General features: G+C 40.5%; 1 non-coding gene across 1 annotated transcript; it reads right to left on the reverse strand.

The window, feature by feature from the left end:
* Positions 1–316: 316 nt before the first annotated feature.
* On the reverse strand, positions 317–387 carry TRNAG-CCC (transfer RNA glycine (anticodon CCC)). Its single transcript has one exon. It is a non-coding gene; the product is annotated as a tRNA-Gly (tRNA).
* Between the last annotated feature and the right edge of the window lie 15,280 nt (positions 388–15,667).

Below are 15,667 nucleotides of genomic sequence, written 5' to 3' on the forward strand. Positions count from 1 at the left end.
CTTAAGGGTGTGAAGATAGTTTAAAAAGAAAGAAAGAAAGTAAACAAATCTATAAACCTAATTGGAAACTCAAAGTGTAAGGGTGTGAAGGTGCCTAGGCGGGAGGGGAATTGCTCCAAGCCGAGTAGAATGTAAGTTCTTTTCAAAAGAAAAGAAAGAAAGGACTCAAAGGTGTAAACAAAATCTTAACTTGAATGAAAAAACCTGAAATCTTCGTTTTGCTCTAGAAAGATGTGAATAAATTATCCTTGGAAAAAAGGTGAAATGTTAAATACAAAACGTGAATAAATTCTATAGATATCTTATAAAGACATCTTGCGCAGCCGGGGAATCGAACCCCGGTCAGTACCGTGGGAGGGTACTATGATACCACTACACCAGCTGCGCTGCTGATATTGTATGTCAGGTTTAAAATACTTATTCTTAAAATTTCAAGTTGCTTGGGCGACTTCTTTGAACCTCAAGAGCAGCTAAGAACGATCGAATGGGCAACGTACTGTTGAACGTTTATTCTCATCAGCGTCGAGCGTTCTCGTATGTTGGGAACTGGCTCGCGCTCTTCCATCCACCATGCACGGTGTTGGCAGAGGAGGCTCGAATGTCGTGGTCAGCAGCGTATTCACAAGGCGAAGCAATTAATAACTGGCAGTGCAGACCTTTGGTTTCTGGGCTTGTCCATCAGTCGAAGGCGTTCCTAGCGCATGAATATTAGATCCCGGGTGTTAAAACTGACTCAGTAGATTTATCTATACCTTTGGCCTCACAAGGATCGACTTCCAGCATCGTAGAGAGCGGCTTATGGAAGCTTTATATATATATATATAAATATATATCACAAGGGACTTTGGTATATAGGAAGTTGCTAGGTAACTAGGAAATTTCAAGATATTTCCTAGATAGGAAGAGGGATTATCTCCTCTTTATCTAGGAAATTCATTTTCCTATATTAACCACATAGCGCTATCTAGGAAATTTGACTTTAATATGGAGAATATGCTAGAAAGTGTGGTCGTATACCACGTGTCATCATCGGGATGCACCGAGTACGAGAGTCCCACAGCCCGCCCCATAGCCATGCAGAGCCTCTCCCACATCCAACAAAAAACCGATGGGATAATGGGAGAGGGGCTCACACCTTATTATATCCAAGCATGTCTTGATGTCACTGTTGCATATGGGATTATTTATTCCTTCATATGTACACGTGTCAACCCACGCGCCAAGGGTCTTCAATTGCTTTCTTAACCAAGCCACCACGAGGGATGTTAGGACCACACATGAGCCCCATTATCTCCAACAGAATAAAGTGGATTCTATGTTTCCTATATAGGAAATGAGGTCTTTTGTATATAGGAAATTATATTTCCTATATAGACCACACAATGCTATCTAGGAAATGTGTCTTCCTATATTATGAATCATATGTTTCCTATATAGGAAATGAGGTCTTTTCTAAGAAATACGAGTTTTTATATCGGGAATCAAAGTTTCCTATATAGGTAATTACCAAGAATGTATCTTTTCTATGTGGTGATTTCAATTACCTATGAGTTGTTTATGCAAGCAAGAATATTGTATTATCCATGTAGGAAAAATGTTTTTTGTTAAAAATGAGCATATATATAACAACTTTGTATGATTGTAATTTTAATAAGATACATTGTAGGCTAATTATACTTTTTCTAATTTTAAAACTCTCATATTTCTTCTAATATCCAAAAATTTAAAATGAATGTGAAATGAAGTTTTATCTATTTCTAAGTGCAACATATAATAATATATCTATTTGTAAGTGCAACATACAATAATGCAACGTGAATTGTCAAATGTGTAAATAAAAAAAATATGACGTAATTTCAAATCAATGTTTCAAATAAAAGTGTCAATTAAAAGTGGATGCACAAGGTGGAACTGATACTTAGATGAAAGTCTCAACTCTCTAAGGTTTTCAAAGAAAAAGTTTACGAATAAAGGGTAAATAATTCCTTGAGCCATGAAATGCACAATGTGTGATGTCAAATGATATGTTTTGGTGTAACAATCAATTATCTCATGTTAATCTAAATGATTAAATTAGAAACTCGAGCATTAGATAAATATACATTGCCAACAGCAGATATATAAAGTCGATTAAAATAATTGTGAATGAGATGTTGATATCCTCTAGTGCACAAATTTTCAATTAGGTATGTAAACTTATATGATGTGATGTCAACAGGGTGTCAATGAATCTTCATTTCATTGATTTTTTGATACCCTGAACTTCCATGTACATTTGTAAATAAATAGGACAAAACAAGTGTGTAGGTTGCTTGCTATATTCTCCATCCAAAAGGCATTCATCTAATCAACATATAGTTTGCTTCTCTCCAGTTGTTTTCCCCTACATTTTTGTATTTTGCTCATACACATCTTATCTTCTTATCTTCTTACTGTATATTAAGGAGAGAAATCCCAAACCTATCACGTGGAGCATTGTGGAGGTTTGGAAAGAGGAGGAGGGAGGTTCAGAAAGAGAAGGAAGAGTTTGGAGGCTCAGAAGAGGTTCGAAGGCTCAAATGAGAGAGAGAGGCATTGCACAAGGTCGCCACGTGGTGGGACAATGTTGTAGAAGGTTTGCAGGAGGCTTGGGCTTGAAGCTTCCATTTTAAAATTTGAAATGAAACGAGACTCCTTCCTCTCCTTCTGCCATTGTTCTCCCCCACCTTCGTGCAACAAGACTCCCTTCTTCCTCTCTCGGCATTCACCACTTTCAGGAAGAGCTTTGCTTCTGCCATTGTTCTCCCCCACCTTTCCTACAACAACATGGATTCTTGCATGCTATCCCTTTCCTGCATCGCTCCTTTCTCCACCTCTGCTTGGGCCTACGAATCCACAATTTGCGCATCTTATGCTCTGAAAAATGGTTCAATGTGTTCCTCGCGGTGGAGTAGGATGCCAAAGCAAAGCCCATGTTGTGATCATGCTCCACGGAAGTCATCCAGCAAACAAACTGATCCACTGGGAGCTTGTAGTAGAGCGGACTTCAGTGTGAGTCCTTTATGGCGTATGCTTCTCTTGGTGCGAGATCTTGGATTTGGGGCCACAGCTTGGTCCAACAATGACGGAATCCTTCTCCACGGTCCAATTTACAACAAAATCAAGTGGCACCTTTGTGGAGCCATAGCAGAGGAGGCAGTCACTAGAATTCAACCCTTTGTGAATGTAGCATCGATTGTGGAGCTTGACATGTTGATTTTCGTCTATTCTTGAACATGGTGACCATTTCTATGTAATTACAGTATGGGATGCTTGGTCGTCTAGGTTACTTTGGGTGAAACCATTCTACGACCTGCAATATTGGAACACCTAGAAGTGCTGGATTTCTATCTTGGCAGCTCTTGATGCAGGTTTTTGCATGTTTGGCAGCTCTTGACGCAGGTTTTTGCACAATCGGCTGTAGTCCATGGCTTCAACGTCCAGCACAACGGGTTGTTCTAAGATGGCATTTGTTGTGACGATGTGATGAGGGCTACACGCAAAGCCTTTGCAGATTGCTTGACATGGACCAGAGAGTATGGGAGAAGAGCAATGTTATGTGTTCAACAAAGAAAGCAGTTGTAGTAAGATGAAGAGAAGCCTTGCCCTCACCACTTCTGCTTTCATCATGAAGAATTAATGAGACCAAGGAGCCTTTGGCCCTTGGGATACTTCGAAATTGGAGACATGAAGTAGAAAATATAAGGACTCAATGGAGCATGGGGAAAGGCACACATAGTGTGGTAGAAGAGGCAATGGCTACTTGATGATGGACAAGGCTGCAGAGGATGAAGCAAAAGTTTGACAACACAGGAAGGGGATAGAAGGCAAGATTGAAAGGGGATGAATGGGGAAAAAGTGGGAACTAAAATGGGATGAATGGATCATGGAGCATGAAGCATGAATGTTCAAACCCCTCGCCCTCGGGAATCTGAGGAACTTTGCAAGCAGGTAGGGAGGATGCTAAAGGCAATGATGAAGAAGAAGGGAAACGGATCAAGAAAGGCGAGAGACCTAGGATTGAGAATGCAACAATGGAGTCAATGATTGGACAATACCACGAATACTCGAGGGGGAGGCTGCCATGGAGAGGACAAATAAAAAAGCTTAGCGGTAGTAGAAAGAATCAAGAAACCTGGATATGGTGATGGATCATGGATCATGGATCAAGGACGAGGGGTTTGAACATTTTGTCGTGAGATTAGATGCATAATCATTGCGTTGAATCTTCAAGAACGCTTTGACTTTGAGAAGAAGATTGTGTGAAGAGAAGAAGCTTTCCAAACAAGATTTTGTTTGAAGAACTCAACCACGAGGCCTTACAAGCTCTCTATTCACATATCTACATAGTTGGTTCTCTGCTGCGTGACTCATACTTCAATGAAAAAGTAGATCGAGATTATTGGACCCAGTCTATGTGGGTAGAGGGAAGGTCCAAAAGTGTTAGAGCCGCTAAGGACTATCTTACTAAGGGAAGTTAGGTATTCAAGATCAGGAGAAATACTTCCAGAGAGAAAAAATAGTACCAATGAGCTGATGTTTGGGCCTGTTGATAGACATTACGCTTTTACCTTGGGAGTCATGAATGATGAGGAACAACAAAAGTCATGGGATAATTCTTGCCAAGATAAGAACGGCAACAATGAGATGACCTTTAGGTCGCAGGCATTTTCCATTCGGCTTGAGAAGAAGTCATTTCCCAAATTTATATAATCGAAGGCATTGGTGATGGAGGATGGAAACTATTGGACTATCAAAGAATGTTCCCATGGACACCCAAGAGGAAGAAGAGAACATGGAAGGTATTTGGCCAATGATCTTATTGAGCTTGATTTTTGTGATTGAGACGCCAAAACCTATTGAAGAAGGGATGGGGTGTTAACGTGAAGTCAAAGGTTGGCAATGCAAGGCATGGGGCGACAACATAGATAGGGCCAAAGTGGGTGGAATTTTGATCATTACAAGGTGGAGAAGGCAGGAGCTTGAGAAGGACGAAGGGAGGGAACCAGGTGAGGCGAAGCTATTGCAAGCTTGGCTTGTCAAATGGAGCATTCAACATATGGCCATATAGCATGGTAGGAAGCATGACCCGTCTTGAGGCCAAGGCATGCAGCTCTTACCTTTTATCTCTAGCCAAGGATCACACAAAAGGTTTTATAAAACCAACTTCCAGAAGTTGAAGATTGAAATTGCCCACACATCACCATATAGATTTTCTTAATGTACATCACCTCTTTCGTTAGTTTTGAGGCAATATTTTGCCTTCTTTCTCTCATAGAATAGAACTTTTAACAACATTTTCACAACCGTGTTGCTATAGCTTGCATAGTAAAAAATGAGCATTTGAAAAGGGGAGAGGGAAATTTGAAATGGAATGCATAAAAACTTGAGAAGAAGAAGTCAAAATAAAGTAATAGAAATGGTTACTTTGCAAGTAATCCTTCAAGTCAAAGCTCAAGGATGGAGAGTTTGGCTAATGGAAGTAGAAAAATTTACAAGCCTTTCTATGGCATGACCAAGACAAGTGACAAAGTCGCTTCTTTTTTGAAAATGATATTGCCAACATGGTATTATTTTAAGCTCCAATTGCTTCTTATGGGTAATCAAATTTAGACATTGTAGCTAAGATACCTCTGCTTTTAATCCTCATTGCCCATCTCCATCCTACATCATTGTAGTTGGTCTTACTAGCTAAGAATGTAGTGTTTTTATGTTCAAGTTAAAGCAATGGAGCTCTTGGTATCCCATTGCACAAGATGGTTGTCCTTCACTCAGTGTAAATCCCTTCATGTCCAGAATGTTCTATTGATTCAGTCACCTTGCGTACTCTAAGTCAACATCTCTTGAATTAGATGAGATGAACTTATCACCTTTGAATTGGAAAAGGCATTTGAGAATCACATTAGATTTAGGTTATAGATTAGAATATCTGCACGGGTTGCAAGAGATTTATCCTCCATAGATCTATCTCCTCTTGCGACACACTTGGGCACTCTAAGCTAGCATCACTTCAATGGTACAAGATGAACCTATCACCTTTGAACTGGGAAAGGCATTTGAGAATCACATTGGATTTAGGTTACAAATTCAAATACTTGCATGGATTGTAAAAGATTTATTCACAGAGATCTCAAGCAAAAGATTTAGTCACAGATATCTCAAGCCATCCAACTAGGTGATCACCATGGGGCTCAGGTTTTACATTTCAGGTTGGCAAAGCTCGCACTTGAAGGAAAAATAATCCATAGAGGTGAGATTGGCTACCACCTTTGGATACCTGAATCTCGAATATGTTGGTATGCTCACTTTCGATTTGGAAATCATGTTAGTCAATCTTTGTTCATTTTAATTCTAGGGGATTAGAGCTTCTTTGTGGTTTGATTTGTGTTTATGATGATTTATAGTGATTGAGGTGAATGTTTGCTTATGTTGGATTCTTCACATAGTAATGTATTAGGCTGTGTCAAAACAAACGTGGATTTATTCAGCTTTGGGTTGGTACTGATGGAGCTTTATCACTGGTGGAGGTGAGAGGGCTTACAAAAAGCATGCATTTGGTTGGTTGGTTCTATCAATTAATGGTCAATAAGGAGGCACTCCTCAGATTGGTAGATTCTGTGGCTAAGGTGAACGATGACACCACCCGTCTTCATAGTTGCTCAAGTAGATAACCATTTCATAGCTTGAGAGCCTTACCCATGCCCTGACATGGGCCATGCTATGTGTCAAAACATTTCTTCTTTAATTCAATACACGAAATTGATATGCTTATGTATGCTATGTTATATTATATATGTTCAGATCCAAAATTGGAATTTGAGTTGCCTCTCGTATGCGAGAATGCCTATTGCAAACAAGTTTATAGAGCATGGCCTCCTTCACTAAAGTCGAAAGCACTTCTAGAGGGCTGGAATGAACGATGGCTAGCAGTAATGCGGACATGGTAGTGCATTGGAGAAAATGATGAGGAAAAATCCAAATTTCCTTGGACTCATGGATTAAATGATTAAGGATATTAAAGTTGTGTCCTTTTATGCTTAGACAAAATGTTAAAGGTAAGGAGTAAGAGTGTAGGAGATTTGTACTATGTTATGCATTTTTATGTTTATGTTTTGTGTTTGTACCGTGCTTGGACTTTTCTATATTACACACTCATGTTTGCACTCTCTTATAGGTATGCGATGGGGGGGAAGAAAGGGTAGGAGAGGAAGATGAGTGCTTGAATTTAAGGGATGGGATGAAGGGATATGGAATGGGAGAGGAGGAAGGATTATGCAATGGTTTGGAAGGATATGAGAGGAAAAGAGGTGGTTGAATTTAGGAAATGGGATGAAAGGGTAGCTGAATTTAGGGGATGTGAGAAGGGGGTGGCTAAATTTAGACGATGGGATGAAAGAGGCAATGAAGAGAAGGGGTGGAAAGGGGGCTGATTTTAGGGGGTGGGAGAAAGGGGGGGCTTATTTGTACTATGGTTAAACTTTTCATTGTCTGCATTTCTATGTTATGCACTTATGTTTGGACTATAGTATGGGTTGACTTTAGTTTAATACAATACTATGCCCTCCTCTCGCAAATTGTACTCCAGTCCACTAAACTTTTATACTTAAAATCGTAGCATAGGCATGAGCTAATCATTACATGCTATTGTGTTCCATAGGAGCCTATAAGTGACAAGCCAATCTCTTGAGGAGGTCAACACTACTTCTAAAGAAGCTAATTTAGATGATGTTATATCACAACAAGTAAGTTTAAAGTATTTCTCATTCTTCTAGATTTTAAAATGATATTTAAGAGTTAAATACTTAAATTTTAATGTCTTATACTTTGTAGGGGAACCACGGAGCTTGAACCATACATTCCTTCTATGGATGAGTTTGTAAATGATCCAATTCTAGAGAAGGTATGAGTATATCACTACTTTTAATGGTTCTCTAATTCATTTATGGCATATATTTGTTTCGTTATATTTATATTTAATAAGTGTGACTTCTTATTTATACTATTCAATTCTTTGGTATAGTCTATTGGGGATTTGAGTTCTGTTGGAGGAGAGTACTATGGACAAGCATGCCCATCATTTGAGGTTATTCATGCATTTGAAATATAAAGATAATGCTCTTTTTTGGTTTTAGAATGAGACTTTTGCATCATTTTAATCATGTGGTCTTTTAAAAGTATAGATGGATAAGTTCATGCTAGCTATAAATAGCTTCAAAGGATTACAATATTATAACTTTGATAAGGTATTATTTCTCAATCCTTGGCTAAGTATTCTATTTTGAAATATATCGTTAACCATTTAACTAATTTTAACGTTTTATATAAACCATCTTAATAATTTGAACATTTTCTATAAAGGATTCTTATGGTGAAGGCCATGTAGACATGAATCGTTGCAAAACATTTTCTGAGTTGCTACATAAGAAAGATGAGTAGTGATAGCTCATCGGATAGGGGCCCACCTCCTGAGAGTTTGGAGTGGCTTCATGAGAGTTTGCCTTGTCTTTGCATGCATTGACGGCAAGGGGTTTGTCATCAACACCATCATGACAACACAGTGCTGATAGTGTGATGGTGCGAGAATGTCAAAACTATGAGCTTGCCTCTTAATCTTGAATTTGCAAAAGCAAAGTATGGATGGTCACACACAAGTTTCTCAGCCTTGATGAGGTTTGGAGCCTTGATCTTAGTATCTCATTCCTAATTGTTTTAATTAGTTAGTATCTCATTCACAAGTTTCTTGGATATGCAAATTATAATAGGTTGCTCTAGAAGATGTTGCATGTCCCGAATACCATGCCCAATTCTAGAGATGAAGTAAGGAAGATGTTGATGATGGTTGGGATGGATTCTGACACCATCCACGCTTGCCCTAATGATTGTATTTTATTTTATCGTATGGTTAATTTCTCGGATGTGGAGCATAGCACTACAGAGAGGACTTGCTGGGGGAGACGATCCTAGTGAAGGTCCTGAGACATTTTCCCATCATCCCTAGAATACAACACATGTTCAGATGAAACTCCATTGTGCAGCTGATGACATGACATGCTACACACCGGTCCACCAATGACACTTTGAGGATCCCAATAGATTGTCCTGCTTGGAAGCGCATAGACAACATCTGGCCGGACTTTGCAAGGGAGCCATGCAATTTACTCGAGTTCACAATGGATGGTGTGAACACTTTTGGGTTACGCTCCACATCTTGGTGGACATGGCCCATAGTCTTGGTGAACCACAATATCCCGCAATGGCTAACAATAAAGAAGGGACACCTCATACTTGCCCTACTTGTGCCAAGGAAGTACAAGGCCACAAATATGGAGGTGTACATGGCACCCTTGATTGAGGAGCTATTGGCCCTATGGAGGGGCATATGTGTCTTTGATATTTCTAGATTCTTGAGGTGAGCCACATACATGTGCATCAGGGAAATTTTGATGTTGACCATGCATGACTATCCAGGATTTGGGGAGAGCATAGGTACATGATTTTGCATGCCTATCGATACCTTTATGTTTCTATTGTGGTGTGATCTATGCATGTCTCTAATGACCTACGTGTCCATGCATATATGTAGGACTTAAAACACAAGGGTAGCATGGTTGTCCTATTTGTAGCCCTAGTTTGAATGCACGACACTCCAAACATATGAGGAAGATGGTTTATGAAGGTCGTGCTCAATATCTTCGACTTGATCATCCTGCACGAAGGTCAACTTGATTAACCACTATTGGTCCATAGGAAGGAAAGTGATTGGATTTGGGATCAGAGAGCTAATAGTGAGGAGCCTCCTCCAGGTATGAACCGATTGTCTATCTTTCATGAGCTTCCATATTGGGGCGAGCCACAAATCAATCACCTCTTGGATCCCATGCATATCTTCAAGAATGTGGGGGCTTCTATTTGGGCACACTTGGTTGGTGACAAAGACACAAGGGGAGTGAGATAAGACTTGCACAAGATGGTAGGATGCCTCACTTGTGGCCCCAAGAGCATGTGTGTAGATCTCAAGATTGTGGTTCTACAACTTAGGAGGGTGGTTCAGGAACCCAAGTGTGTCCTCCATGAATTATTCTCCTTAAGGCACCATGGATCCTTTCTAAGGTACAGGAGGCAAGGGTTAAGGTAGATATTGCATCTTTTTGGACACCTGTGGGAGACATGCATTGCCTGAGGGGAGCATTTACAAGGGACAATAAGCTTAGTGGCCTCAAGTTCCATGATTGGCACAAGGTCTTATAGGTATTCTACATGTTAGCTTGAAATAAGAGTATATAGAACTAAGATTTTGATGCTTTTGTGTAATTAACTTATATGATTATGACACAAAAATGGCCTCCTTTATTGCTTGGTCAGTTTATCCTCCCAATTATAGTGAGAGATGCTTATCAGAAGATGTTAGAACTACTATCTACAAGATCAGTGGCATTGTCGGGTATGCTTACTATCTTATCACCTTCATTATATTTCATCTAATTTTAAATGATGGATATTAAATATTGAATCTTACAAGTGCATGTGGAATCTCTGTATTGAACATTGAGAGGGCTAAGGTGGACTCCATTGATGCTATGTGCCTGCTTGAGAATCACTTTTCCTCAAGCATTATGATGACTTAGATGCACTTGCTTGTACATGTAGCTAATGAGGTTGCCATTGTAGGAACCGTTCATAGTTGTTGGAACTTGGATGTTTTTCCTTGAATGCTTTATGAAAACCTTGAAGGGATTTGTAAGGCAAAGAGCTAGACCTGAAGGAAGCATGGCAGAGGGATGGCTTGTGCAAGAATCATTAGTATACATCATAGAGTTTCTTGCATCCATGGATCCTGATATGCCACATGCTTGGAACATCAAGGAAGATGATTGTGTCATTGAAAAGGTTCCCTAAGGTAAAGGGATTGAAAGAAAGATGAGCGAAGAGCAAAGAGATAAATTCAATAAGTTCAATGTCCTCCATAGTCCCGAGATGCAAAGATGGGTGGAGAGATATGAAGAGGCCAAAGCAAAAAGAATAAATGAGAGGGAGAGATTTAGAGTCATGCATAGGTGGAGGGTGCCATATCCACCAGACCTTGCTCTTCTCCCAAGACACATGTCCTATGATTGGCTATAAGAAGCTCTTCATGTGAAGCCAAACATGATGGAGAGGACGTAATCGATCGAGAGCAGGAGCTTGCATTCGAATGTATGCCACATGTAAGTTTAGAACCTTTCTACTTAATTTGGGTATTTATGATCAAAATCGCCACAAAATGCATCTCATTGTTTTAATCATGTTCCTTTGTAGTACAAAAAGTACAGTGCATTGTGGTCACATGGACAGAATTTTCATGTGTTTCACATCGATTCAACGAGAGTCACATATGATTGTGGAGTCATGGCTACCTTTGTACAAGACAGCTGAGCAAGTTCTTTAGATACCAATCTTATTTCTTGCAGTTAGATTATTGTGGGACCATACATGGCATCTATGAAGTTGATTTTAGAATATGTAGTATTTTCATTCTTGATGTCAAATGGTTTAGAACTATCTACAATGTTCCCAATGCTACAGTTAAGAGAAACAAATGTGGTTTCTTTGCCATTGACTCCACCCAATGAAAGTGATACCTTTGTTCATCCAGAGCATTATGAATAGGTACACACTAATGAATTAATTAAAAGCTAATATCTTCATTTTCAAACAGATATTGGTAGATTTTCACACATACACATATATATATATTATACTTAAGTTAAAATGAATATAATTACTAGAACCTAATTTGGATCTTGAATGTAGGTGGTCTTTCATCCAGATCATTTGGATCCAAGAAGGTGGTACGTAAGTGGTCCAAGTTGCTCCTCAAAGCGAACAAATTTTTGACCATAGGGATGTGGATACAGAGATGCTGACATAAGATCCAAATAATAATGCCGATGGATCTAGGGAAGAGGATGAATATGATGATATGGGCCACAAAGAAGGTGACAATAATGACACTATAATGGAGGAAGGTGGACATCACAACTTTGGGGAAGAAGAGGGAGAACTAGAGGCCGGTGAACTAGGGGATCAAGTCTTAGGTAGACATACAATAGGGGATGATGATGTACTAGGTTATCAATTGTATGTAAACCTTGAGATAGACATATTTGGCAGAAGACTTGGCTCAAGATGGAATCCGTCGATGTAAATGCTATGGAGATATACTCCACTTCGGTGGATGACAGTGATATCGAGCGTTGCTTGGAGTAGGAACATGAAATGGAGCCTCCTGCAAGGAGAAACACAAACCACTGGTGGAGTGGCGGTCATCGAGGTCAAGGTTGCCAACCTAGTGGGAGTTCTACAAAGCAGGAGAATTCTATAGGTTGACACTCGTAAGAAATCCCAATGGTGATGTCCCCTTCAAGTAACAAAGGACTCTCTTGGCAGCAGCTTAGCGAGCTGTCCTAGATTTTGCATGAATTGAGCTAACCTTGTGACAATGGTGGAGACATCAAGTGTAGCCATGTGTTCGCACTTGTCTAGAGTAGAGGGACTCATAAGAGATGTTAATTTAACATTTGGGTCGAGTGGAGTAGACAATGGAGTACAATCTTCCATATTGTATCGAGCTAGCATGGATTGGATATACTCTTGTTGGTGAAAGTATGATGTCGGAGGAGTGAGCATGGCTGATTTGGATGCCTACTACAAATTTAATGGACCTCACCTTAGTTGGTCATTGAAAAAGTGCATTGTGTTGAGATATCAAGCTCTACCCCCGATATATCTCCTGGATGACTATCATTTATGTCACCGCCTATGTTAGTTGTACTCGTGGTGTAGTTAGACTACCACGTATGTTTTTGGTTTGGGTTCACATATGAACCACGTATTCTAGGGTTTGACATATAGGGTATTTCCCTCTTCTATTGTATTATTGTTGTTGTGTGCAAAAAGTGAAGAAAGGCTTCACCCTCCAACCTTGTGTCCTCTCTCTTTTGTGTGTTGTGAAGAAAGCTGAACTTGAGTCTCCTATCTCTCTCCCTTATTCTTTACATGGTATCAGAGCCTTGTTCGTGGTAAGGAGCTCAAGAAAGCAAGCCAAGTTTGTGGTGTCCTGGTAAGAGGACCAGTGTTGCTTTCCTATTTCGAGTTTGGGAGCAAATCTCTGCAGGTAGCACAGCCAGAAGTGCAGGAGTGCACTGTTTCAGATTGAGAGGCCCTTCGCGGTGTGGCGAGAGCGCAGTATATGTTGCGGGAGATGGGGAGGCCCTCGGTGACTTTATTTTTTTGATTTGAGGCCGTTTCGGGGCCCGTTTTGAAGGCGCAAGTTCTTCGCAGGCACTCAGAAAAAGGCCCTGTTTTTCACTGTTGTGCGACCACTGCGCGGCTGGTCGGTGGAAAGGTGCCACAGAAATTGCATCGTATGCCTGTGTGCAGAGATATTGGGAGTTGCAGATTCATGCCTGTTGCCTGTTGATGCAAAATCGTCACTAGGAAGTGACTGTGTGGTGAAATACCACTTTCGTCAGTGTTGCAGATCTGCCCCTGTGAGGCTTTTTGCAGAAGTTTTGCTATTTGCCCTTGTGAGGCATTTGCTGTGTTTACAGGTTGCTATTGCAATTCGTGATTTGTAAAATGTCTGAGAATCTGTCTACCATTGTCAGTGAGAAGCTTGACAAGAACAACTTCCAAGCATGGAAGTTCAGGATGACAAACTTCCTTATGGGAAAGGGAGTTTGGGATTACATCAGTGGTGAAACTGCAGAACCAGTTTTGGGTACTGCTCCCACTCCTGCTGAATTGAAGGCCTTTAAAGAATGGCATGAAAAAGCCAGAAAATGCTTGTATTGGCTGTCTGTTAGCATTTCCGATTCTATGATTGTGCATATACAGGATGTAGAGACGCCTAAGGAGGCATGGGATACATTGGTGAAGCTGTATAGCACAAATACCAAAGCACGAAAGATGCAGCTAAAGCAGGAGTTGCACAATGTGCAAAGGAAAAATCTGAATATAAATGAGTATTCCTTGAAGGTGAAAGGCCTTGCAGATTCTCTTGCCTCCATTGGAGCACCTGTTGATGATGAGGACTTAGTGTCTGTGACCTTGAATGGTCTTGGGAAAGATTATGCACAGTTTCGGACATCCATTGGAGTCCGTGAAACATTTCCTGATTTTCAGGAACTTATTGCTCTCTTGCTGAGTGAAGAGCAAAGGAATGGTGGTTCAGCCACCTCAACTTCTCAAGAGACTGCTTTCTACTCGAATACAGGTAGAGGTAGGGGTAGAGGAAGAGGCCGTTTTGGTGGCCGTGCAGGAAATCAGAACCAACAGCAACAACAGGAAAACCAGTCCTATGGAGGAGGACGTGGTAGTTCTAGAGGCAGGGGGAGCCAAAGAGGCCGTGGTTCATGGCAAAGGAACCAGCAAGTAAATAGCAGCACAGAATGCTATTATTGTGGAAAGCCTGGACACAAGGAGAATACATGCTATAAAAAGCAGAATGACATCAAAAGTGGGAAGTTGCAGCAAAGCAACTATGCATCATCAAGTGGGCATGGTGACGACAGAAATGAGCACCTTTTTGTGATGCAGTATATGGTTAACTCCATGTCAGGAGATGTTGCAGCATGCAATGATGTTTGGTATGTTGATTCAGGTGCCTCTAACCACATGACCAGTCATGGTGAGTGGTTTCATGATGTTAGAAATTTGGATAAGCCAGGTTATGTTGAAACAGGTGATGATACTGCGCACCCAATTACGCAGGTTGGTAAAGTGCCATTGGCTATGCAGGATGGCAAAACGAAGTACTTGGCAGATGTACTTCATGTTCCAAAAATCACTAAGAACCTGGTTTCAGTTGGCCAGATGGTTGAGCAAGGTCTGCAGGTTAGATTTAATCCTGATGGATGCTTTGTTGAGGACTTGAAAAATAAGTGCCGCTTGGTTGCGAAAGGCAACAAAAATGGCAGAATGTTCACCTTGGATGTTGATATGCCTGAGGTGAAAGCTGCTATGTTTGCGCATGGGAGAGGTGTCATTGCAGATATTGAGATATGGCACAAGCGCATTGGGCACGTGAATATACAAAGGCTGAAATCTATGCAAACGAAAAACATTGTTGCAGGTTTGCCTAAATTCAGAGTTGAGGGAATGCAAAAGGTATGTGAAGCATGCCAAATGGGTAAGCAGGCCAGACATGCATTTCCCAAAAATGCTAAGGTAAGCAGAAGACCTTTGGAAGTGATCCATTCAGATGTTTGGACAACCAAAACTGCTTCTATTGGTGGATGCCATTATTATGTGACGTTTATTGATGACTACACTAGGAAGGTGTGGATTTATTTTATGAAGCACAAAAGTGAAGTGTTCAGCCATTTCAAGGCTTTTAAGGCCATGGTTGAAAAAGAGAAAGGTGTGCATATTAAAGTGCTAAGATCTGATGGAGGGGGAGAGTACTTTTTAGAAGAATTTTGTGAATATCTGAAAGAACAGGGAATTCAAAGGAAGTACTCATGCAGGTCTACCCCTCAGCAGAATGGGTTGCAGAAAGGAAGAACAGGCATATTGCAGAAGTAGGACGGGCGATCCTAAATGAGAAAAACATGCCTGATTATTTTTGGGCTGAAGCAGTAGCAACTGCTGTTTATATTATGAACAGAAC

The sequence above is a fragment of the Dipteris shenzhenensis genome, chromosome 21 (assembly GCF_047967505.1).
Source record: "Dipteris shenzhenensis isolate YYH24624 ecotype China chromosome 21, Dip_SZ_1.0, whole genome shotgun sequence".
NCBI lineage: Eukaryota > Viridiplantae > Streptophyta > Polypodiopsida > Gleicheniales > Dipteridaceae > Dipteris > Dipteris shenzhenensis.